Genomic DNA, 24,908 nt, shown 5'->3' on the forward strand with positions numbered 1-24,908 from the left:
CAAATAATTTTTGGAAGCTGAATGTCCAACGGGGCTTCCGCAGCTTCCGATTGGCTGCAGGAGCTTCCTGCAGCCAATCAGAAGCCGCACTTTGTTGTTGTTTTTTATAAATATTTATTAACAGTTTTTATTTTTAATTACAATACCAATAAACAATACAATATAACACATCTCTTAACATAGTTTTCTTAACTTCTTTGGACTCCCTCACATCTCCCGCTCCTGCATTCCTGACTATAAAATTCTATCCAGCAAATTTATCCCCTTATTTCTATTCTTATTCTCTAATTTTCCAATGTTATATCTCTAATTTTAGATATCCTTTATTCAAATCTTAAAAATTTAAATATAACCTAGAATTTCCAAAAGTTTATCTTTTCTTAAATTTAGCTTATCTTCATATTTCACTTCCTCTAACTTAATGGTGCCAAGTTATTTATACTCTAGCATCCTTCTTAACATTCATACAATTTACAATATTTTTGTAGATAAATCTTGAATTTCTTCCAATCTTCTTCCACCGTTTCTTCTCCCAGGTCTCGGATTCTGCCAGTCATCTCAGCTAGTTCCATATAGTCTATCAGTTGCATCTGCCATTCTTCCAGTGTGGGTAAATCTTGGGTTTTCCAATGCTTAGCGACAAGTATCCTTGCTGCTGTTGTTGCATACATAAAAAATGTTCGGTCCTTCTTTAACACCTTCTAAAGCCGCACTTTGGTTCCCAAATGTTTTGGAAGTCAAATGGACTTCTAGAACGACTTCCGTTTGACTTCTGAGGTACGACTGTATAATTTTTTACGAGTTTGTGATATTAGGGAAAAGCTGCTTTAGACAGTCAATGCTTCTGGTGGAGGGTACAAAATGGCAACAAGGTGTTGGAAGACAGAGCTAATACTGAGGGGCTGGAGGTCACAAGTTCAGACCTACCATCGGGCAGAAATAAGGTTGCAAGGTAGGATGCTGGAAGCCAGGGCTTCCAAAGTAGCTTTTTCTTAAACTAACTTCTACTCATGGAGCAACAGGGGCCGGCTGAGCCTGTCAGAACAGAGTCTCAAACAAAGATATGCTCTTCCAAGACCACATTCCCAGCATGTTCACACTTCTGTCTCAGCGGCGTCTACAGTAGCTTGGTCATGTACATGAAATGGAATATGGCAGGATCCCCAAGGATGTGCTTCAGGCAACAGGCCTGTTGGCAGAACAACTGTGCAAGTTGTCTGCAAACATGACATGAAGGCCTGCCGCATTAACCCATTGTTTGGGAATTCCTTGCAGACAACTGCAGTACCTGGAGACAGACTGGTTGTGTATCCACAGCAGTGAACAGAGGAGAAATGACTGCTGGGAGGAGGGCAGAGAGAAGAAACACCATGGGGCATTTGTAACAGTGAAACTGGACCCCTTCATTTGCCCCAGGTTCAATAAAGCATTATTCCTGTATTGGTCGTCAGCAAACTTTTTCAGCAGGGGGCCTGTCCACTGTCCCTCAGACCTTGTGGGGGGCCAGACTATATTTTGAATTAAAAAAATGAATGAATTCCTATGCCCCACAAAGAATCCAGAGATGCATTTTAAATAAAAGGACACATTCTACTCATGTAAAAGCACACTGATTCCCAGACAGTCTACAGGCTGGATTTAGAAGGCGATTGGGCCGGATCCGGTCCCCAGGCCTTAGTTTGCCTACCCATGGTCTCCAGGGCCACAGCAGCCACTGTATATCTCCAGCGGTTTGACTTTCCCCCCAGTGACACACTCTTCCATTGTCTCTCGAGACAGACAGATGCCAACAAATCCCTATCAACAAATAAGTAACAGATCTCCTGTTCAAAAAAGAAACTGCCTGAAGAATCTCTTTCAAAAACCTATTCCCAGAAGAAGTAAACTGTACAGGGAAGAATAGAATACATAGTGAACACTATCTTTTACCTCTTCCTGGCCACAAATGCATAAAGACATTACTGATATTTCAGTGTATCTTGTCTCTCAATACATTGTAGGCATGTTCTGGAATACCAAAGTAGTTAATGGTTTCCTCATCACATCAAATTTTAAAAAATTAAGGGGAAGACTATAATCAGAATTAATAAAATGGTGAAAATTGCATAGTTTTAAGATAACATCAAGTTAACCAAAGAGTCACTCTTTAACTTTAATTTCTAATGTACTGGTTTTCATCTAAAAGAGTTATAACCTTATTTTTCAGCCACTTTCTACTGGAGATTTGCTCCAAATCAGATTTTGTGAGGCTATTTGTACCTGGGTGTAGTTTTAGCTCATACAAAAGCAAGACAATAAGAACTCTGGAGAATATTTAAGAAAACTTCATTGAAGAAATGCTGAATAAGTTGAAGAAAATCTCACACTGAAGAAAATTACATCATGGGAAAAGAAGTGGTTGAGGCACACGATAAAAAATTGTGTAGTTTTCATTTGCTGACTTCAGTTTAAATTGATAAAAAAGATCAGCAGATACGCATACCAGTGTGGAGACTGTAGGACAGGCATAGGCAAACTCGGCCCTCTAGATGTTTTGGGACAACAGCTCCCATCATCCCTGACCACTGGTCTTGTTAGCTAGGGATGATGGGAGTTGTAGACTGAAAACATCTGGAGGGCTGAGTTTGCCTATGCCTGCTGTAGAACATGCAAATGCCTCTCTCAGTTTACATGACCTGTCACCTAATAAAGGCAGCCTGCATTTAGCAGTATCACAATTGATTTCCATTAACTGGGGGTACTTGGCAGCCAGCTTTCAGTGTTGGAGCTCTTATAGCTGCAAAGGATGGGCGTACTCACTCATCAACAGCTTTCAGGAAGGACTAGTCCAAGAGAAAATGCTTTGAAATTATTTTGCCTATCCCTTAGCAAAGATTAACTGCTGGACCATCTGAAGTTGTTAAGTTTAGTGGACTTTGTCTGGTAGGATATTAATATCACTTGCATATTGTGACTGTGGAACACATAATTTGAGGCCTGTGGGTTTAAGTTTGATGGTACGCAACTTGGTGTAATACTACTACATTATGCTTTCCTGCAGTGGTTACAGTTGCTTCTTAAAAGACTGAAATGTAATTGTGAATGTTCTATTCAATACAAGTGCTTTTCTTTGTTGTTATAATTATGAGGAGCATGTAGGAGATGAAGAATAAATGATGTGAGGAAAAATGAAGATCATAAGCTAACTGGTTTTTTTTTTTTAAATATATTTTTATTAAGTTTTTCATTGAACAATCCAATCATATCACATTAGATTTCTAAATTATATCAATACATATCATAAAGTCCAAATATTTTGCCAAATTTTAAATTTTTGTTGGGGGTTCCCATGCTTCGAGTTCAGTAAGGGTCCGATCATCTCATATTTCTGCTGCTTTTGGTGTTCACAAGTCCCATCTTCCGATCTTGTTGTTATTTTTCTTCTTAATAACCTCTGAGTTGTTTCCACAAGCGAGTTAAGGCAATTATTATGTTTCTGTGTGAACTTTGTAAGGCTCTCCCTTTTTTAAAAAAAGCTGGTAAGTCTTTTGTTTGCGAGTAAATCATCACACGCTGATCCAAAAGTCCTGCTCGGGCGGCAGGCACCATTTTTGTGTCTGCTCATTAATTTTCCCAGACCAGTTGCACCATAAATCAGTCTTTCCAGGGGAGATTTTGCCATGTCAAACTTACAATCCAAACATGATAACAGAGCAATGGCTCACCTCCCCCTCTGACTATCAATCTCGCAACATAGTATGTCTCATAACTGCGGATCCTGATTAAGAACTACGTCACAGGAGAGCCTTTCATTTTCTTTTTAGATCTTCCAAAAAACAATCCTTTAGTTATTTCCACACAGTTTATTTTCCAATCTCACTTGCTATCAGTCATGTGACGGTTCTTCTAGGGGAGGGGTTGTTAGGTAATATCATAATAAAATGAAGAAGCTTCCCCCCCCCTTCCATTCCGTTTCAACATATAGCTGTTATTCTTTGATGTTATCTTCTGTATAGTCCATTCCATCACTCTTAACTTCTCAGTGGCAGGCTTAATTAGCAGCTGATATACCCTTTTCTTCGCTTGAAACATGTGCAATTACTTTTATATCCAATATTTTATCTTAAGTAATGCAACTAGCGTCGCTCTCAGAAGCAGCGTCCGGGAGATCCAAAGCTCACTCAAGGGCTTTCCATTGATTGCCCTCACCCCCTCCTTCTTTCAAACTCGGGGGTGATTTGTGGGCAACCGCAGACGAGGCTGCACCTTCCCTTCCCCGGGAAGAATTTTGGGAGGCTGATTTACTCCCATACCAGCCTCTTAATTACCTCATGTGAGCTGGAGAGATGGTATTGTCGGCCATCTTCCAAGGCGCCCCTAGCAGCCCCCCAGCTAACTGGTTTTAAGAGTAAAAAGTGTTGGTAGATAGAGAACAATATAGTGATTGGTTGTGTAAAGTGCAGTGAAATCATTTCACCCACCCACTGCATTACAAATCACATTTGCACACTGCTGCTCACAGCAGAAAGGAATTGAGGATGTTTTCTGGGCCTCCAACCTACCCAAGTCCTACTCATGAAGCTATCATCTGTTCATGCACAATGGCTGTCTCAAGTGTACATATCTCAGCGTAACTGCAAAGTGAATGTGACTTATGTTTTTGAATCCAGTGGAAGATTGTTTGAGGGAAAACACATCAAACAGCAGTATTTCTCAAGGAACTACAGGATAAATATGGATTGTGGCTAACGCCATGCATACACAACTTCAGACAGCGTGAATACACAGCTAATGCTAATACTCTGTAGAAAAACACAATTCCTAAGATAACTTTGCATGCACAAAGGCAAACGTTAAATTCCTGTTTCCCTTCTCTTCTGATTCTCTCACATTGCATTAGTGTGAACTGATTCACCAATTCACTTTGTTGCTATTTCATGTTTCTATTTTGTCGTGGCTTGTTATTTGGTGTTCTTACAACAAATAAAAAAAAAAAGTAGAATTTTGAAATGTTGAAAATGGAATTTGTTCAAGAAAAAAATATTATTCCTTTAAGATTTATAAATATATACTATGTTATATTTTAAAAGTTTCCCTGAAAAATACTTTTGCTGCCTTTCCACAGCAGTGTGCCTGTGCTCTAGTTTAGTATAAAATGAAATGAAACAGCAGCAAAAGCATGTGCAAGTTAATATATGCAAAAGTCACCTTACACATTTCACCTCAAATCCTATCTCCAGATATTTGTTATGCTAGCTCTCAGTGGAGGGCTTTGCTCACACTGGCTGAAAATGGAAAAATCTTCATCCAATCTGATTATAATAGGTAAAGGTAAAGGGACCCCTGACCATTAGGTCCAGTCGTGACCAACTCTGGGGTTGCGGCACTCATCTTGCTTTATTGGCTGAGGGAGCCGGCGTACAACTTCCGGGTCATGTGGCTAGCATGACTAAGCCACTTCTGGTGAACCAGAACAGTGCACAGAAACGCCGTTTACCTTCCCGCCGGAGCGGTACCTATTTATCTACTTGCACTTTGACGTGCTTTTGAACTGCTAGGTTAGCAGGAGCTGGGACCGAGCAACGGGAGCTCACCCCATCGCGGGGATTCGAACCACCGACCTTCTGATCAGCAAGCCCTAGGCTCTGTGGTTTAACCCACAGCGCCACCCGCGTCCCTGGTTATAATAGAGACAACAGTAAATAAGCATATTTATATACCTGGCATTCAAATTACTTCAAAAGAATGGAGAGGAATTTTTTTTTTCATTTTAAAAGGATGGTTGAGCCTCCCATTCCTCTTCAAATGCAGTTTCAGTCATTTCTGTCTATAATAATCCAACAAGCACAATAATTGACTTATGCAATTTAAGAATTATTAAACATATGGTGTGGCAATGTTTTATGCTTCTATGATTTCATACCTATATATCTATATGTATTCTCAGACTAGAGTGCTTGTGTTTGGCAATAAGCTTGGCATTACAGTACAAGTGTTTCCAATGCCAGAAGTTTAGATTTATGACTGCTTTTATGATCACTTTTATTTATTCATGTAATGATTTTTGGCATACAGGATTTGTGAACACTCCATTTTTGAAGGCATGTATTTGCTTGTCCCTTAGTTTCATAAATCATAAGCAAAGGTTGTGATTTGTGTTTCAAAGAGAAGGCTAAGACCCTAAATCAAAGGTCTTGAGAAAACTGAAATCTCAGGTGAACAGAAGAATTCTGAAAAGCAGTAAGCGGCACCATGAACATTCTCTTAGAATTCTTTCCCTTCACTTGATTAACAGTCTAAATATGTATATCAGTTGCTGTAATGCCACTTGTGAATATTCTTTGTAGTTTGTGGGTTAGATTAAGGCCAAAATGGCATTCTATACTGTTGGAAATTTTAGTTCAGGAAAAGAATTTTAGGTTGTTTTAAGATGCATGTCTGTTTTTATAAAGAACATATGAAGCAGTCTTCTTTGTGTATCTGGAAGATGTGGACATGTGTGCAGTCACCACATCCAAATGGGTATTGTCTGAGTTAGAAGAAAATTGTAAATTTTCAGCCTTCTGTTTTGAAGATTTTGATGTTAAATATTAACCAAATAGTTAGGCTGTCCACTGTCAAATGATAATGCTGTCCGATTTCATATCTGAAGCCTACCCAAAACAACAATCAATATAGGCCAACATTTCCAAGGCATTCACATTTTGAAATAAAATCTGACCTTGGAAATGTGAATTTAAATTTATTTTCCTCCAAAGAATAAACTTCCAGCTTTTTACTGGCTCCTATCTAGGGCTTTGATTTTTTGCCAGGAGCACAGGAGTGTACAGCCTGGATCCCAATGAAAACCATGTAATTATGGATAATAAAGCATGAATTATTTTTTAAAAGTTCCCAGATTCATTGGGAAAAAATCTGGTAACCATAGGTTAGCTGTATATGCCAGGTTTACTTTTGCCCTCTGGTCCAGTGCCAGGTTTCAGGTGGGCTTTAAGAGAGTGCATGATTATGATTTTCTCCCCTTTTCCTCACACTAACTTCCCCTTCTGTTTTTTGCCTCTTTCCTTTTCCCACTTTCCACACTTTTCAAAGGCTTTCTGATGTGGCCATAAGTTGTGTTTTTTTTTGGGGGGGGGGGAGTCACCTGAAACCTGCCACCTTTCCCAGTGGGCATGGGCATGTATTGCACTTACAAGGCAGAGGGGTAGGCAGTGGCAGGAACAGATGGCAAGAACCAACACTGGGAAGTAAAATAACCAGTAGGGGACCTCCCAGTGCAGTGAGAGTGAAGTTCTAACTACCTAGCTTCAGACAAGCATTATAGCTTCAGACCATGCCTCTGGGCCTTAGCATAGCTTCATGAAGTTATACCACATCAAGGGCAGAGTACAGATGCACTGTGGGTGAGTGGCTGTAGTTCCTTGGTCCCAGGCCAAGTGCCAGGCCATAAGCATTTAAAGAACTGATAAAGTGGTATTGGCATTAGCCACCGTGGATTCCCCCAGAGACTCTGGGATCTTAGCATTTCTCCAAGGGTGTGGTGTGCTAACATCAAGCCTGGCTGCTTCCTCTTCATGAAATTCAGAGCTGAAATTAGTGATCCCTTTATGTTCAGATCAGCTCCAAACTACAGAGGTCAAGTTGCATATGATGAGATCATAGCTGTCAACGTTTCCCCCTTTTTTAAAGGGAAATTCCCTTATTCCGAATAGGATTCCTCGCAAGAAAAGGGAAAAGTTGACAGCTATGGATGAGATACTACAAATCCTTGATGAACTAGAACAGAAGAAAGTTGCTCAGAGTCTGGCAGCAGCTATTTGTCTTGCTCCTCAAGTCGATGGACCTGCAGATCAGCAATATAAACAATCTGTTGTGTTAGGTACATCCTGGAAGATAGACCAGCTGAGATGCAATGGATTAGTTTTTAGCTTGAAAAACAGGAGTTTGTTGGAAGCTGTGGTAAAAGCATGTCAGTCTATTTGTATCTTCTCTGAATTACTAGTTGGAATCACAACAGATAATGAAGCTGTCAATACATAGGCCAAAGGGCTGGATTCTAGAAACTCTTGACAACCAGTTCATTCTTGAATTAATGGTGGTATCATGCTGTTGGCACCATTTAGATCTTGCAGTGCACTTGACCCTTGAAACAGTGCCTGAACTTATTGGCCTGGAAATGTACTTTCAAACAGCTCCTTCCAAACTTAAATTGTTGCACCAACTTTCCCCATATTTTCCTCTATATTTTGAAGTTCATTCTGCAAAGCTTGTCAGAAATCATTGCTGCCATTCTATGTAACTTACCGGGTTTAATACATAACTGGGGACAGCTGTCTTGATTCAGAAGAGTGCAATGAAAAATATTTTGCTGTTGCAATGCTGGGGACATGGACCTCAGTCAGAGCAAGTCACATTTAACAAATCATCCAACAATAAGTACAGTCATACCCAAAGTCCTGCAAAAGGTGTTTAAGTTGACTAAACTTTATGTTTTCTGATAGGTTGGCTACAATAGATCCTAATGTCCTTCAAATGCTCGATGTCATTGGAGTAACCATGTGCCACTTTTGAGGAAGGTACCCCCCTGCCCGTACGGGCCAGTCGTGTCCGACTCTAGGGTTGTGCGCTCATCTCACTTAAGAGGCCGGGAGCCAGCGCTGTCCGGAGACACTTCTGGGTCACGTGGCCAGCGTGTCGAAGCTGCAGCTGGCGAGCCAGCACCAGCGCAGCACACGGAAACGCCGTTTACCTTCCCGCTATTAAGCGGCACCTATTTATCTACTTGCACTTAGGGGTGCTTTCGAACTGCTAGGTGGGCAGAAGCTGGGACTGAACGATGGGAGCTCACCCCGCCGCGGGGATTCGAACCGCCGACCATATGATCAGCAAGTCCTAGGCACTGAGGTTTTACCCACAGCGCCACGTGCGTCCCTTGAGGAGGGGAATGCCCTAAAAAGTAGTAATGGAACCGACACACAGTATGAATGTGTCTCTTGACATTGTTGTTGGCTGCCCTGGGCTCTTTTCAGAGGAAAGGCAAGATATAAATTTAATATATAATGATAATAAACATCTTCTTGCCTCCACTATCCTAGATAACAAGTGTAAGAGAACATTTGGTTGTCAGGAATTCATTATTAATACACTGTTCAACTCAGTGGGTCAGATTCAGCTAACCTGTTCCGCTAGTGGAAGCCAGCACCTTACTACTCCTGTGCACCCCACACCCCTCCCAAGAACAGTATGCAGGAAGAGGAGAGGGGAGATCATTCTGTTTGGCAAGCAGAAATCCTTGCGCAGACAGAACAATCTACATGGTGCTATGTTGAATTCCACCCAATATTGTGAACTGATGTGTACTACAGTGGTACCTCAGGTTACAGGCGCTTCAGGTTACAGACTCCCCTAACCCAGAAATAGTACCTCGGATTAAGACCTTTGCTTCAGGATGAGAACAGAAATCGTGCTCCGGCAGGTCAGCGGCAGCAGGAGGCCCCATTAGCTAAAGTGGTACCTCAGATTAAGAACAGTTTCAGGTTAAGAACGGACCTCCAGAACGAATTAAGTTCTTAACCCGAGGTACCACTGTACTTGAAAATTCTCAACTCTTTTTGCTGAATATTGTTTCTACATACCTCTTCTGGATGTACGGAGTGCAGTTGAAAATTGCTTCCCTCAATATATTAATCTCTTGTCAACAGAAAGCGCAAAGGAATTACTGATGTGTTGTAGAACAGACCACAGGAGTGTGCTGGTGTAGTGCTAGCCCTACTGTTAGAGTGAAAGGACGGGGAGGTACTGGAGGATGCAGCTGTATGTTCCATGCTGTCTTGTTGCCAGTTGGCACAGATGGCATCTGAATATATAACTGGGGAGTGGACACCTTGTCTATCTTGAGCCAATCCTGTGCTTGGGTTGTTAGTTTTACTGGTAGAACTACTGTAGTGATGTTCTTACTGTTGTAGGATTTGTGTCTAACCAACTGCTGGTTTCAACAACTGCCATTAGGTCCGCCATTAATTTACTGCTGCTTCCCTTGGGATGCCTTAAAATAAATGATGCAGACAATTTGGCAGCAGCATAGTACAGATAGTTCTATCCTAGAACTAGACAGAATTTCCCTATCAGAGGAAGAATCATCTCTTATTTAACATATAGGAGTTTGGAATAACCATTAGCTTTCTTTTTTGAGAAAATTAATTTGAGATAATTATGAAAGTGGTGCAGTGAGTTACTTCACTGTTGAAGTCAATGCAGACATAAATTATTCCTGTTTACAAAGTTAGGTGTGAACATGATTGAGTTGCATTGCAGAACTCAAAAATCCCTGTGCCATTATCAGCAGCTATATGATGGGTCTTTGGCCCTATCATCGACTTGAAGGGGACAAAAACCATCTGCTAGCAGATAGCCTCTAGTAAAGCTGCCTTACTTTTACAGATATTTCAGATGTAGAGAGAGAAAATGCAGCAGATCAGAAAACCTTTCTTTAATGCCACCTCTTAAAATAAATTCTCTGTCTCTTGTGTTTAGCTTATGTGCCTCTTGTGAAGACTTTAGATTTTTTTTATTGTGCAGGTTTGCTCTGTACCTTGCTGAGGTCAATAGGAGAGGTTGATAACAGCAGGCTTTGAAACCAATTCCTCTTTTTTATGCTCACTTTGAGCTCAGGTTATGGAGGATTGACAGGCACTTACTTATATAGACTCAGGATGCTTATATTCTCCCTATCAGATTTTGATATTCCAAATTATCTGATCTTGTTTACAGAGCAGCATTGGTGAATTAACATCTTTCATTTTGTAGCTCCAGACTTTGTTCACAAGGCTGTGCGTGCGCATCCTGCCTTGCTTTCAGCTCTCATATTTTTTTCTTTCCTTTATAGATAATGATTATCAATATGCATATTCACATGTGCACAGAGAAAGGCACAGGTGTGCCTTAATATTGATATTTATAAGCCATTCTGGCTGAAGAACAGGGTAAAATACTTGAAATAAATACAGAGATCATGGCACCAAAAGGAATTCTGGTGCTATCAGAGATTGTCCATGCCACATGAGATACAGTGAGTGATGACTGAGGGGGAAGCCTTTCTCAATTGTTTCACCTCTTCTTCAGAGTGCTGTCCCCAGGGGGGTTCTCTTCCTGTCCTTGTAGCAGCAACTAAACTAATACATATAGGGCTGGCCCTATCCTTAGGCAGAGTGAGGCAGTGGAATTTGGTTGCAGAAAATAGTTGTAGGCATTTAGCTAGGCACTGTATGAACAGAAAAGAGTGGTACCTCAGGTTACAGACACTTCAGGTTACAGATGCTTCAGATTACAGACTCTGCTAACCCAGAAATAGTACCTCGGGTTAAGAACTTTGCTTCAGGATGAGAACAGAAATTGCACGGTGGCGGTGCAGTGGCAGCGGGAGGCCCCATTAGCTAAAGTGGTGTCTCAGGTTAAGAACAGTTTCAGAAAAAGACTGGACCTCCAGAACGAATTAAGTTCTTAACCCGAGGTACCACTATACTGAATTATTCTTATTTTCTTGTTGTCACTACAAGGGGGTGAGAGAGCTGCTTGTAGGATTTTTCTGCCTCAGGTGCCAAAATAGCTTGGCTAGCCTTGGATCCTGTACCTCTTCACTTCATGGGGAAGAAGCTGCATTTGCTGCTTTGCCTCAGGAAACAAAATGTCTTAGGCGAGACCTGGCTGTGTAGTATTAGTTCTGTCTCTAGTCCTTTTAGCAGTTGACATATACTAGCAGGTGGACTACATTGAGTCTTAGCTTATGGCTATGGCTGCTAATGTTTGAAAATCCAAAATATAAACGTTTTGTTCTGGTAACTAGTCAATACAAAAATCTAAGTTATTAGAACATGAGACTGTAACTTAGATTCACTATAGCTCCTTTATGCTATGAAGCACAGATGTTTGCCCAGGACAATAGGAACAGTGTCTGAAAAAGATATTTTTCTGTTGTTGAATATTCTGATTATCTGCAGGGAACATGGCTGCAAGGATATAAGAAGTCAATTCTTCCTCATGTCTTGATTTTAATTTGTTTTTGCCTGTTTTTTGTTTGCTTGTTTGTTTGGAAAGAGGGCATTTTTATTGGGTGCATGATATTACTTTGGTGGAAAGTAGTTATGTATCCAAAACATTCATCAAATTTCTTGCATCATGTGCTATTGATAAACAAGATAGATCATCCCTGTGACATGTGTTGGTGGTGAAAGTGGGATGAAGAAAATCAATTACATGCTTCAAATTTTTAAAAGAAAATGCTCTGTATCATGTGCTAAAACACATGGCTTCTTCCTCCTTTCCCCTAATAGTAGATTTCCTTCATTGCAATTTAATAAATACTGTTTCTTCTAAATGCTTTTAAATTGGTCATAATGTTAAACTGTTGCAATGGTGTATTTTAAAATGTTCCAAGTAGCTCTGAAATCTTAAGCTGTGTATAGTGCAGCAGACAAGAAAACTCTTAAATTGTTTATTGGCTGGTGTTATTACTGTCTTTGGGTGTTTTCTGAACAATGTAACTTCTTATGTAGGGAAGCTGTGACACCCTGTGGTATTATGGTGCCTTATGCAGATGCTTCTCTTTACAAGATTGGGACCTAACTTCAAGGTCTAAGAGCAAGATTGCCTTGTCTTGTCTGACAACTATGAAGTATGGAGCAGTTATTATTGGGAGCACTGTAAAGTGTTATCATCATCCAAGGATAAAGTGTGTGATTATTTTTGACTTTGCCACCAGAGTTTAATCATACTGCCTTGAATGTTGTAAGAACTGATCTCAACAATTACAAGCAATTTCAGCCATGTTATGAAGCTGTAGAGATTATTTCCAAAGGGGCTGGCTCACATGAGTTTGAACGCCACAGTTTCTGAATGGTGTTGAAATGAATTCAATACCTACTTCAAGAAAAATCACTTGAGATACAGCTGTTCCAAAATGTCTATGAACCAAAAAAAGAGAGAGAAGGTTGAGAAGTAGCTGTTTGAATTTTCAGCAATCTAGTACTCAAAAACTTTCTCAAAGCACTATTCAATGCTTAGTTGGCACATAAACACCATTGGGGTGTGTGTGTGTGTGTGTGTGTGTGTGTGTGTGTGTGTAGATAAAACATCCTTTTGAACTATTTACAAGAGATGAAAGACCATTAAAGTGGTAACCTACAATTCGGATGTGAATGACTTTTTGTGATAAAACCCTGGCCCTTTTATCATCTCTTCTTTTACTATTTATTTCAAAGACAATTAATTTGTGCAAAGTGAATGCTCTTCTGATTGATGTTATTTAGCTTTCAGCCACAATAGCATTTCCTTCATTGTAAGCTGGAGATTTCCTGGCAAATATTAATATCTATTGGGCTATCTCTTTTGTTGTGATAGCAGCTTCAAAACTCTCCGGATGGTACATCTAACTATGTGCCACTGACTATCAGTGCCATGTTAAGTGGGGGATAATACCATGCTTCTACAGGCAATCATGATGTTAGGCAAGTGAAGATCATGGTAATAATCAGCTTATTACGGCTCCAGAGGCCGCAGGTGGCCACTTAGAGTTGTCACATAATAAACTGGCTAGCATATGGTTTACACTGAAGAAGTGGCGTTTGACTGTTAGATGGTATGTGACTTGAGCATGGTCCACACACTACTTCCTTCACAGAAGCATAGGAAATTTGACCGAATCATTTTATATGAGAACTAGTGCATTAACTTCTAAATTTAGTATCCTTTATTGTATCTCTAAATTCAAAATCAACTTTAAAGGCGAACACATTTAATATGGCATATATATTTGTGGAGTACAATTGGCTTCATCAGATGTATGAAATGCTATCCTGAGATGTAAGTATGATTTGGAAGCGATTGTAAAATGTGAGGAAAGAAGAAAATGAAAGGCCCCTACACTGCCTATTGTGAGTAGAAGGAGTTTGTCCGACCCCTATCTGGAAGGATAAATCTTGTGGGGTTTATCTTGGATGAGAGGGAGGCCAGGCTGCTTATCACATGGCCAATGGGACGCTTCAGTGGCCAATGGGACGCTTTCTCCCATAGAAGAAAACTCCACCCTCCCTCTCCTTGTCAATTAACATCTGATGCGCTACTTGACTTTTTTATTCAGCCAGGAATTATTTTTCTGTCTTCCAGAATTCAGCCCACAGGTGCTTCATTCCCTACCGCAGACCCTTTTGTTCTGTCAGTGAAATTGCAAACATTTACTCTTAAGTGTCTTGTGTGCAAGTCTTCATTCTGGGGTCTAGGGGCAATGCAGAAAAGAACAGATCGGGATAATTATGCACTTCACATTGGTTACTCACAAACTGGTTCTTGATGGCACAGACAATTGTGGCATTGGTAAACCAATTTACACACATAATGTGTTAAAAGTCCTTTGTGTGGGGATCAGTCCACAAGTGAGACTCCGAGACTCTTGATGGGTTGTGATCCATCATTTTCACACTACAGTCTCCCATTTGAAGTTTTTTTGAGGGGTTTGCTCTAGAGTGCTTGTTTTGAAGTCAATAACAGACTATTCTGGAAGGTTAAAATATTTCCCCTCTTTGATTTAGAAATATTGCCATATTGGACATCAGATATGGGGTTATATCCAATGTAACACTGGGTACTGTGGAACTCCTCTCCACCCCTGTACATCCTCTAAATCTGTTCTGGGGGAGATTTGAGGAGGGTGTGGGGCATGTATAGGGGGCATGTATTGGGGGAGAAGGTGGGAAGTTCCATTGTGCAAGCAGGAATCATTGCACTGATGGAACACACAAGTTGGATTTGTTTCCATTTGTGGATGCTCCCATTTGTTTCCACTTATTCTTTTGTGTAGAGATGGGCCTATTTATCCTATCTGAGTGCAGAATTCCACTGCTGGCAGATTACACCATATATGATATTGGGATATGGGCAAGTGAATGATTCCATGGTGCCGTGGATTACGATTAGTCTGTAATAGTGTTGCCAAAGTAGTTATATGGACAGAGTTGGCATCTGGATCTGCCACAGGGACTATTCCCTGTGTCAGCATCTCTGTTGTATGACGAGTTGTTACTGACATGGCTTTGGATTCCATATTGTATTTATTGTAATTTAAGTGAAATACTGCTGAATGATTTTATTTTTATTTAAAACCACTGCAATGAGGCTTGTCAACAAAAATATTTATTTTTGAGTGATCTGGGTCTCTTGAAGTCTGTAGAAAGATGGTCTTTGTCACTAATAGCATTAGTAATTGCAGGCATGGGACTTGCCTCTAAACTGTCTTGTTGCAATTCCTTACTAGCCACAAAACTGAAACAGCTGATGTTGGTATAGAGAAACAGGTTTGCTTTCTTCTAAAACTCTAAAACCCTCTTGCAGTAGTCATGGATATCTCAGTAAAAACATCAACCCAATGTATTGTAGTTGTGAAAAAGTCGAATTCCATGTCAGGGAATGTTAGGCAATGAATCAGAAACAAAATTGTCAATATTGTAACATGTCATATTAGTAGTGTGCACCGATCACAAGATTCAGTTCAAAACCTGATTTGGCATTGATTTGGCACATACGAGGAAGACTTAATTCATATGATGAATCTCTGGGGTTTCTAAAAATGGAAAATGGGCAGCATAAGGGACAAGGCTGAAAAGAAAAGCAAAAGCAAGAGGAAAGAGCGAGAGTAACAGACCTCTGACCTGAAAACTGAATTTCTACAACTCTACTAATCGTGGCTACTTTGGATATATATACCGTATTTTTCGCTCTATAACACGCACCCGACCATAACACGCACGTAGTTTTTAGAGGAGGAAAATCCGTAGGCATGCCACCTGTAGGCATTTCCTCCATAACACGCACAGACATTTCCCCTTACTTTCTAGGAGGAAAAAAGTGAGTGTTATGGTGCAAAAAATACGGTACATATAATCTCTGTAACAAGTTGAAATTTGTGAGCAACATATAAAAGTTGAGTTAAGTGTTCTTGTTCAAAGGGTTGCATTCATTTGATGGTATCATTTTCAAATCCTCAGTCATTCACTGGCAGAATGCTATTACATCCTGCAGTGACAGCACTAAATGTTATAATTTCTTCCATATTTGTTTTGTCTATTCCTTGTAGTATGTTAACACTTCTCAGTCTGTTTACCATATTCTAAGGGAGAAGAAATATGATATCTAAACATAGTAGAGGAACAGGTGATAAATATATTCATTGCAAAATAAACAGAAAGATATCAAATTACATCTGTTTAATATTTCATTTTATATATTTATTTATGGGTAATGGACCTTTGCTCAACATTTGCATTATACATTTGACAGTATTAAATTTCTGTATAATATTCTGTATAATCCAGTGGTTAGAAAAACTGTGGGTATTATGGGTTTCCAAGATGTAAGAGGTGGATTCACTGAGTGAGATCTTAACCCTGAAATACCTCAGGCACTGAGATGGTCATCTTAAGCACATTTCCCCCAACAATTGAAACTCAAGAACTGCTGGGATGAGTGAGGTTGGAATAGGTGGACCTTGGGGCTCAACTGGCATAATTTCCTCATCCTTGCTAATTCGTAGATGCACCAGTGTAAGTCTTTCACCCCAGCTCAGCTGGGCTTGTGGCATAACATACCAAAACAGGTCCCCCAAAACAGGTGTCCCAGGGGCAGGCAGGAGTGAGGCAAGGGGACACACTTAATTCAGACTCCTTTCAGCTTGGTCACATGACCCTGAAATCAGGCAGAATTTACACTGGCAAAAAAGTGGTGTAAATCAAACTATTTTAAAGACTTGTTTCCGCCCTGCCAGGTTTGAGTTATCTTAGACTGCAGTAGCCTTGCTCATGAATGAAGTTTGAATGAATGAATGAATGAATGAATGAATATGGTATTTCTCCCAGTTTAAATTCAACCCATGTAAATTCTACAGGATTATTTTTAGGATTGCTCTTTCAAAAGGGACTAAGTCATATTGAAGTCAGTGGACGTGCTTCTGAGTAAAGATGTGTGAAATTGCAGCGCTAAATCTCTATGGTATTACCAGTGGCGTAGCGTGGGTTGTCAGCACCCAGGGCAAGGCAAGTAATTTGCGCCCCCTAACCCGTGGATTTGCGCCCCCTAACCCATGGATTTGCCCTAACCCCAGATGTTGCGCCCGGTGCGGCCGGCCCCCCCTGCACCCCCCACGCTACGCCACTGGGTATTACACAGGTAAATCCACGTGTTCAACACCCAAAGAACCATCTAACTAGTTCCATGAGAACTTTGAACATGTGTTTCTCAAGCATCTGTCATTTTCCCTGTCCTCTGTGGCAAATAGCTTTGGAGTCTGCTACCTTGGAAGTTATTCTACCTGAACTCTGCAATACTTCCTCCTAAGTAGGCACATACAGGATTTGTACTGTTAATCTTATTCTGAGGTGAGCTTCCCAATCAGTTTGTAAGATGGCCCAAAGGTCTGTCGCTCAAAGGAACATAAAGAAAAAATCTCACGGGTACACTAAGTAGCTCCTAGATCCCTGCCTTTCTCAAATCAAATAGTTTTGTTTAAAAACAACAACCCTCTGATATAATTTTTTTTTTTTTTATAATAATTTTTATTGATTTTACAACATAAACAAAAAACAAACAAACATAATGCGACTTCCCCAAACCTCCCCTTCACTGCATCCAAATTTCAAAATTTTTAGCAATTCTTCATCCCATTTTTATATTTAATTCTCTTTAAAAAGAGTTTCTGCTTTATAAATTTCGATTTATAGCTGTAATTCTTTGTGTCCAATCCCCTGACATCTTAACATTCCGAAATTTTACAACAATTTTTAAGATAGATTTTAAATTTTTTCCAGTCCTCCTCCACTGTCTCTTTCCTCTGGTCACGGATTCTGCCGGTCATCTCTGCCAGTCCCATAAATTCAGTCACCTTGGTCTGCCATTCTTCCAGAGTAGGTAATTCTTTAGTCTTCCAATACTTCGCCAAAAGGATTCTTGCTGCTGTTGTTGCGTACATAAAAAAGGTCCTATCTTTCTTTGGTACCAATTGGCCGACCATGCCCAGGAGAAAAGCCTCCGGTTTCTTTACAAATGTCCACTTAAGGATTTTCTTAATTTCATTATAGATCATTTCCCAGTAGGCCTTAATCTTTGGGCAGGTCCACCAAAGGTGATAAAAGGTTCCTTCACATTCATTACACTTCCAGCAATTGTTATTGGGCAAATGATATATCTTTGCAAGCTTGACTGGGGTCATGTACCACCTATAGATCATTTTCATTATGTTCTCTTTCAGGGCACTACATGCCGTAAATTTAATACCTGTGGTCCATAACTGCTCCCAGTCAGCAAACATAATATCATGACCAATATCTTGTGCCCACTTAATCATGGCTGATTTAACCGTTTCATCTTGTGTGTTCCATTTTAGCAGCAGATTATACATTCTAGACAAATTCTTAGTATTGGGTTCTAGCAATTCTGTTTCTAACTTTGACCTCTCCTTCTGAAATCCTAGTTTTCTGTCCTGCTTAAAAGTTTCATTAATCTGGTAGTAATGTAACCAATCTCGGACTTTAGGTTTCAATTTCTCAAAACTCTGTAGTTTCAACTTTTCACCATCATATTCTATAATTTCACAATATTTTGGCCAGTCTGTATCCATGTTCAATCTTTTTACCGCCTTAGCTTCCATTGGTGACAGCCACCTGGGGGTTTTACTTTCAAACAAATCTTTATATCGATTCCATACATTATACAATGCTTTCCTAATAATATGATTTTTAAAATTTCTATGTACCTTTACCTTGTCATACCATAAATATGCATGCCAACCAAAACTATTATCATAACCTTCCAAGTCCAGAATGTCTGTATTCTCAAGAAGTAGCCATGGTTTCAGCCAGCAAAAAGCTGCTGCTTCATAATAAAGTTTTAAGTCCGGCAGGGCAAAGCCCCCTCTATCCTTTGCATCAGTCAAAATCTTAAATTTAATTCTGGGTTTTTTGCCCTGCCAGACAAATTTAGATATATCTTTCTGCCACTTCTTGAAACAGTCCATCTTATCTAAAATTTGCAATGTCTGGAACAAAAACAACAATCTCGGCAATACATTCATCTTAATTACAGCAATTCGGCCTAACAAGGAAAGTCTCAATCTTGACCATATATCGAAATCTTTCTTCACTTCAGCCCAGCATTTCTCATAGTTATCTTTAAATAGGTTCACATTCTTAGATGTTAAATTCACCCCCAGATATTTTACCTTTTTAGTAATTTCCAAACCAGTTTCTCTTTGAAAACTGTCTTTTTCCCCCACCGTAAGATTTTTTTCCAACACCTTTGTCTTGTGTTTATTCAATTTAAAACCTGCTACCTGACCAAATATTTCAATAAGTTCCAGAACTCTTTTTGTGCTAGTTTCTGGCTGTTGTAATGTCAAAACTAAGTCATCTGCAAATGCTCTTAGCTTATAATGTTTAGTTCCGACCTGTATACCTTTAACCAGCTGGTCTCTTCTAATCATATTAAGGAAAACCTCCAGTACCGATATAAACAATAGAGGGGAAATTGGGCATCCCTGTCGTGTCCCTTTCTCTATTGGAATTTCATCCATAACCATACCATTTACAATAAGTTTAGCCTTTTGCTCAGAATAAATTGCACTTATACCATTTTCAAAGTTCTTGCCTACCCCCATTCCTTGGAGATTCCTCTTCATAAAGCTCCAACAAATATTGTCAAAGGCTTTCTCTGCATCCACAAAAATCAAAACAGCTTTTCTATTTATATCAGTTTCCAAAAGTTCTAGAATATCTATAATATTCCTCACATTGTCTGACAATTGCCTGCCTGGTAGAAAGCCTGTTTGGTCCCTGTGAATCTCCTCTAGCAAAACTTTTTTGAATCTTTTTGCTAGAATGTCTGCAAAAATTTTATAATCCACATTCAAAAGTGATATAGGGCGGTAATTCTTAACTTGATGTTTCTCAGTTTCTGTCTTTGGTATAAGTGAGATGAATGCTTCCTTCCACGATTCGGGAGCCTTTTTCCCCTCCAAAATTTGATTGCAGACTTCTTTCAGTGGTTGTATTAACCAATCCTTCAATACTTTATAATATCTCGCAGTTAGTCCATCTGGTCCTGGTGATTTTCCCAGCTTCATATCCTGGATGGCACTCTCTATTTCTTGATCTGTAATTTTCTCATTTAAACTCCTTCTGTTGTTTTCAGAGATTTTTGATAGTCCGTATTTTCCAACAACCCTCTGATATAAAGCTCATACTGAGCATGCCATTATTATTTTTTAAGCGTCTCTCTCTGGATAACTTTTATAAGAACAACTCACTATAGAGCAATTCAATGTGTAGAAATAGGATGTCATCTAATCATGCTGTACAATAATGGTCATATGATCGGCCTGACTGAAATCCAGAACAAATAATTTCATCTATGACAATTATATCAAAAGAAATCATGTAAACCTTTCATCCAGAGTTGTGTTACTGGTATATGTATAAGTACATGACTAGATTTTTGCAGACTTCCATCCATCAAGGGACATTTACATTCTTTTCTTCAGTCCCTGCCCTTGCCCCCATTAGTTGATAGGCTCTTGCCTATTCCCCATAATCAAGACTGCTGAACTGATAGCAATATCATGTTTTAGAAGTTGTCTGCTCTTAATCTAATTTCCTTCTTATTAAAAATGGAAAACACTGAAACTAGAAAAGCTCATTTGTAATAAGATTTTATTCTAGTACAATGGTATTAGATATGCTATTAAGATAGATTGTCTAATTAAAAGGAATGCATTTGATTGAATAATTTTTTTAATTATACTAAACAGAATCAATTTAACCTTTTAACTTCAGCTGCTTAATTGAATAGTAACAGGCATTGAGATGAACATGACCAGTTATGCTTTAATTTCAGGGCAAGAAAATTAATTCCACTATGGAGGAAAATAATTCATTTACATATTCAGAACAACTTTGAAAAATGGGAGGAGAGAAGATAAATATATTGGTCTGTATTCAGCTAAATAGTTGCATAAGCAGAAACCTATGCAAGGATTTCCACTAGCATAACGGGACTTTAACCTGATTGCTTAGGAAAAAAGATGTTTCATATGCCACTATCTTATAATGCATATGAGTTTTTAGAATGTTTTAACAGCATAAAGAGGTGTAGTCAACAGTACCTAACATTACACAAAAGAGAGAGGTTGGTTATCACTTCAGCTCCTTTAAGGGAGATGTACTGATACGTTTTGCTGGCATCTGTCTGTCTCAGGAAATAAAACACAGTTATCAGAGGACATTTTTTAGTATTGGACTAGTGCGAATGGGATAATATGTATTCTCTAAGGAATCCAGAAGTCCTATCTTCAGCAAATTAATATTCATTCACAGTGTTACTCAAGTCAAAAGAGCTTATACAGGAAAACAAAGTCATCTCTCTCATAGTACAGTGGTACCTCGGGTTAAGTACTTAATTCGTTCCGGAGGTCTGTTCTTAACCTGAAACTGTTCTTAACCTGAAGCACCACTTTAGCTAATGGGGCCTCCTGCTGCTGCCGCACCGTCAGAGCACAATTTTTGTTTTCATCCTGAAGCAAAGTTTTTAACCTGAGGTACTATTTCTGGGTTAGCAGAGTCTCTAACCTGAAGCGTATGTAATCTGAAGCATATGTAACCCGAGATACCACAGTATATGTTACAAATAAATAGCTGCTTTTTGAAAATATTGTAGACGAAATTGTAAGTGTGACTTTCTGGAACTAGCTATTTGCCCCTGTTACTTCTGGAAAGTAGAAACACTTAGAAAATGCATTTATATCGCAATCTAGCTTTCTGTAAAAGGTCTTCTGAAATATATATTATGTCAGCAACTTTCCAATTCTCTTATGTACAGTAAAAAAAACCTTTAAATTATTCAATAGAACACTATTTATTTGACAGTGGTGGTGAACAATTCCCGCCCCATTAGAAAAAAATTATCATATGGTGAAAGTAATAAATGTAATATGGCAAAAGCATATACCACAGACATGTCTGCAATCTCCTTTTTATTAAATCTGACTGAAAACCTCTGTTCAGCTCAACATAATGTAACGTTCTTCTTAAGTTCTAGGCATGAATTTCAATGAACCCCTAATGAAAATGCCTGCTTGATTAGCTGAAAGTCTATCAACCTTTTTAAATTCAGATCTTCTTAAAAAACACACACACACACCCTCTAGCTAAGCTCTCAACATAATAGAAGTGCAGAGAGAGGAAGGTAACATCTCACCGATACCTTCTGTGTTGTGATTTTACCCATCACCTGCACTGAGATGCTTTTGGTGGTTTCAACACCGGGTGTGATTTGTGGTAGATGGTAGCTCCATGCCTATGGAATGAGCTCCCATATCTATGTAAATACCTGGGACTTTCCCATCTGTCTGACATCCCACTGGGAAGGAAGAATAGCAACCAGATGAGGAAGACCCATGCTGTGGGCTTCACTCACATGGTTGTGGTGGTGTCTCTCACACATGCACCGCTTCAATATGGAATAGTGCCATGGGAAAATGGCTGTGTGAAGGAGTCCTCAAAAATGAAGGAAAGTTAATTACTTCCAGAGCTTGTGTGTACCAGAGATTTAAGGCATGCTGTCACTTTTGGTTTTTTATTATTATTATGATTCTACTATGGACACGATAAAAACTGATAAAAAACTGTCCGTAACCTTGTAAAGTGTAGCTTCCTGCTGGATGTCCAAAGCACAGCCCTTTTTTGTAAGTAGGAGTTTCAGTAGGGACCTAAATAGTTCTCTTTGAGTTAAGTGATGGAACGCTGAGGAGATTCAGAGAAAGAGAATTAAAGACTTGAAAGAGGGAAGGCATCTGAGTATTTGCATGTGACAGTAAGCTAAGTCTTAATAAACCATAATTTGCCCCATTATTCCTATTTTGCTGCTCCTCTGGTGTTAGCAGGTAAACAAATGATCGTTTAGTGTGATGTCCAAATCCAGGATCATGATTTTCTGCTCCCTGATCCATAAACCAACAACAAACCATGGTTTAAGACTAGCTAGCAAGTGTGAAGTTTGGGCAAAACAAACTATGATCTTGCGTTTGGACGTAACATTAAGCTATCCATGGTTTGTTTACACAGTATGATTTATTAAGCAAAGAACTATGGCTTATCATTATATATGAACATCTTTTTTTAACAAGGTTTTCAATCCAAAATTTTTGCAGTAAGAAGTGGTTTTAACTTTATGCATCTATGTGTGACCTGACCTTAGAAATGCTAGGAAAAGCCATATTTATTGCCTTGTGGGGAATTGGCAAGTTCCTTTGTGAATTAAAACATTTTCCTTTGGGTTCTCTAGGTAGAGTTCACATTTCCTTCAATCTGCAGAAGAGCGAAAGGTTTAATTTAATCTCTATCTGACATCTTACCTCCCCTGTTTGTTGCATCTTTTCAGCTGCCTTTTTCTTCTTTTTAAAGCCTTTTGGTAATTCCCACCCACCCCCTCTATCATGTAAAGATTAGTAATCGCAGCCACCAGCCACATCAGTGAAAGCAACAAAAGTGTCTGTGATTTGACCTTTATTCAGTAGAAAGGAGATGGTATTACACAGCAGTGTTTACATTATTGCAGTGGGATACTGAAGCCCCTGTGTTCGCTTTTAAATCAAGGAGCTTGAGCCAGGAGAGAGGAACTTATTTCAAAGGCTTTCCTTGATATATTTGAGGTTCTTTGTAAGTGTGTTTCACACATCAATTTCTTCCTTCATTTGAGTCTTCTCTTACCCCTTACCATTAAATCTTTCTCTGTCTGTCTTAGTCTGATTTGGCATTGTTTCCTACTTCCACTATCCAAGTCATGTTATATTCAAGGCTGAAAACATGCTACAAAAAGAAAGCTACAAAAAGAAAACATGCTACAAAAAGAGGAGGAGATGTGTTGTTTAGTCGTTTAGTTGTGTCCAACTCTTCGTCACCCCATGGACCAGAGCACGCCAGGCACTTCTGTCTTCCACTGCCTCCCGCAGTTTGGTCAGACTCATGTTTGTAGCTTCGAGAACACTGTCCAACCATCTCGTCCTCTGTCGTCCCCTTCTCCTTGTGCCCTCCATCTTTCCCAACATCAGGGTCTTTTCCAGGGAGTCTTCTCTTCTCATGAGGTGGCCAAAGTATTGGAGCCTCAGCTTCATGATCTGTCCTTCCAGTGAGCACTCAGGGCTAATTTCCTTCAGAATGGATAGGTTTGATCTTCTTGCAGTCCATGGGACTCTCAAGAGTCTCCTCCAGCACCATAATTCAAAAGTATAAATTCTTCGGTGATCAGCCTTCTTTATGGTCCAGCTCTCACTTCCATACATCACTACTGGGAAAACCATAGCTTTAACTATACGGACCTTTGTTGGCAAGGTGATGTCTCTGCTTTTTAAGATGCTGTCTAGGTTTGCCATTGCCTTTCTCCCAAGGAGCAGGCGTCTTTTAATTTCGTGACTGCTGTCACCATCTGCAGTGATCATGGAGCCCAAGAAAGTAAAATCTCTCACTGCATCCATTTCTTCCCCTTCTATTTGCCAGGAGGTGATGGGTCCAGTGGCCACAATCTTCGTTTTTTTGATGTTGAGCTTCAGACCATATTTTGCACTCTCCTCTTTCACCCTCATTAAAAGGTTCTTTAATTCCTCCTCACTTTCTGCCATCAAGGTTGTGTCATCTGTATATCTGAGGTTGTTGATATTTCTTCCAGCAATCTTAATTCCGGCTTGGGATTCATCCAGCCCAGCCTTTCGCATGATGAATTCTGCATATAAGTTAAATAAGCAGGGAGACAATATTACAGCCTTGCCGTACTCCTTTCCCAGTTTTGAACCAATCAGTTGCTCCATATCCAGTTCTAACTGTAGCTTCTTGTCCCACATAGAG

At 39.5% G+C, this 24,908-nt stretch overlaps 1 protein-coding gene and 1 long non-coding RNA gene across 11 annotated transcripts in view; one reads left to right on the forward strand and one right to left on the reverse strand.

Annotated features, from left to right (window-relative positions):
* Window positions 1–24,908, forward strand: part of DMD (dystrophin) — a 1,009,769-nt gene that overhangs the window by 297,193 nt on the left and 687,668 nt on the right. The gene's annotated exons all lie outside the window — the stretch shown is intronic.
* The window catches only part of LOC309340268, a 32,801-nt gene that overhangs the window by 5,234 nt on the left and 2,659 nt on the right, over window positions 1–24,908 (reverse strand). The window contains exon 2 of the long non-coding RNA XR_014155912.1: window positions 5,700–5,806. This is a non-coding gene — a long non-coding RNA (uncharacterized lncRNA). The remainder of the gene's footprint in view (window positions 1–5,699; window positions 5,807–24,908) is intronic.

The sequence above is a fragment of the Podarcis erhardii genome (genome assembly GCF_964252035.2).
Source record: "Podarcis erhardii genome assembly, chromosome: 4".
NCBI classification, from domain to species: Eukaryota; Metazoa; Chordata; class Lepidosauria; order Squamata; family Lacertidae; genus Podarcis; species Podarcis erhardii.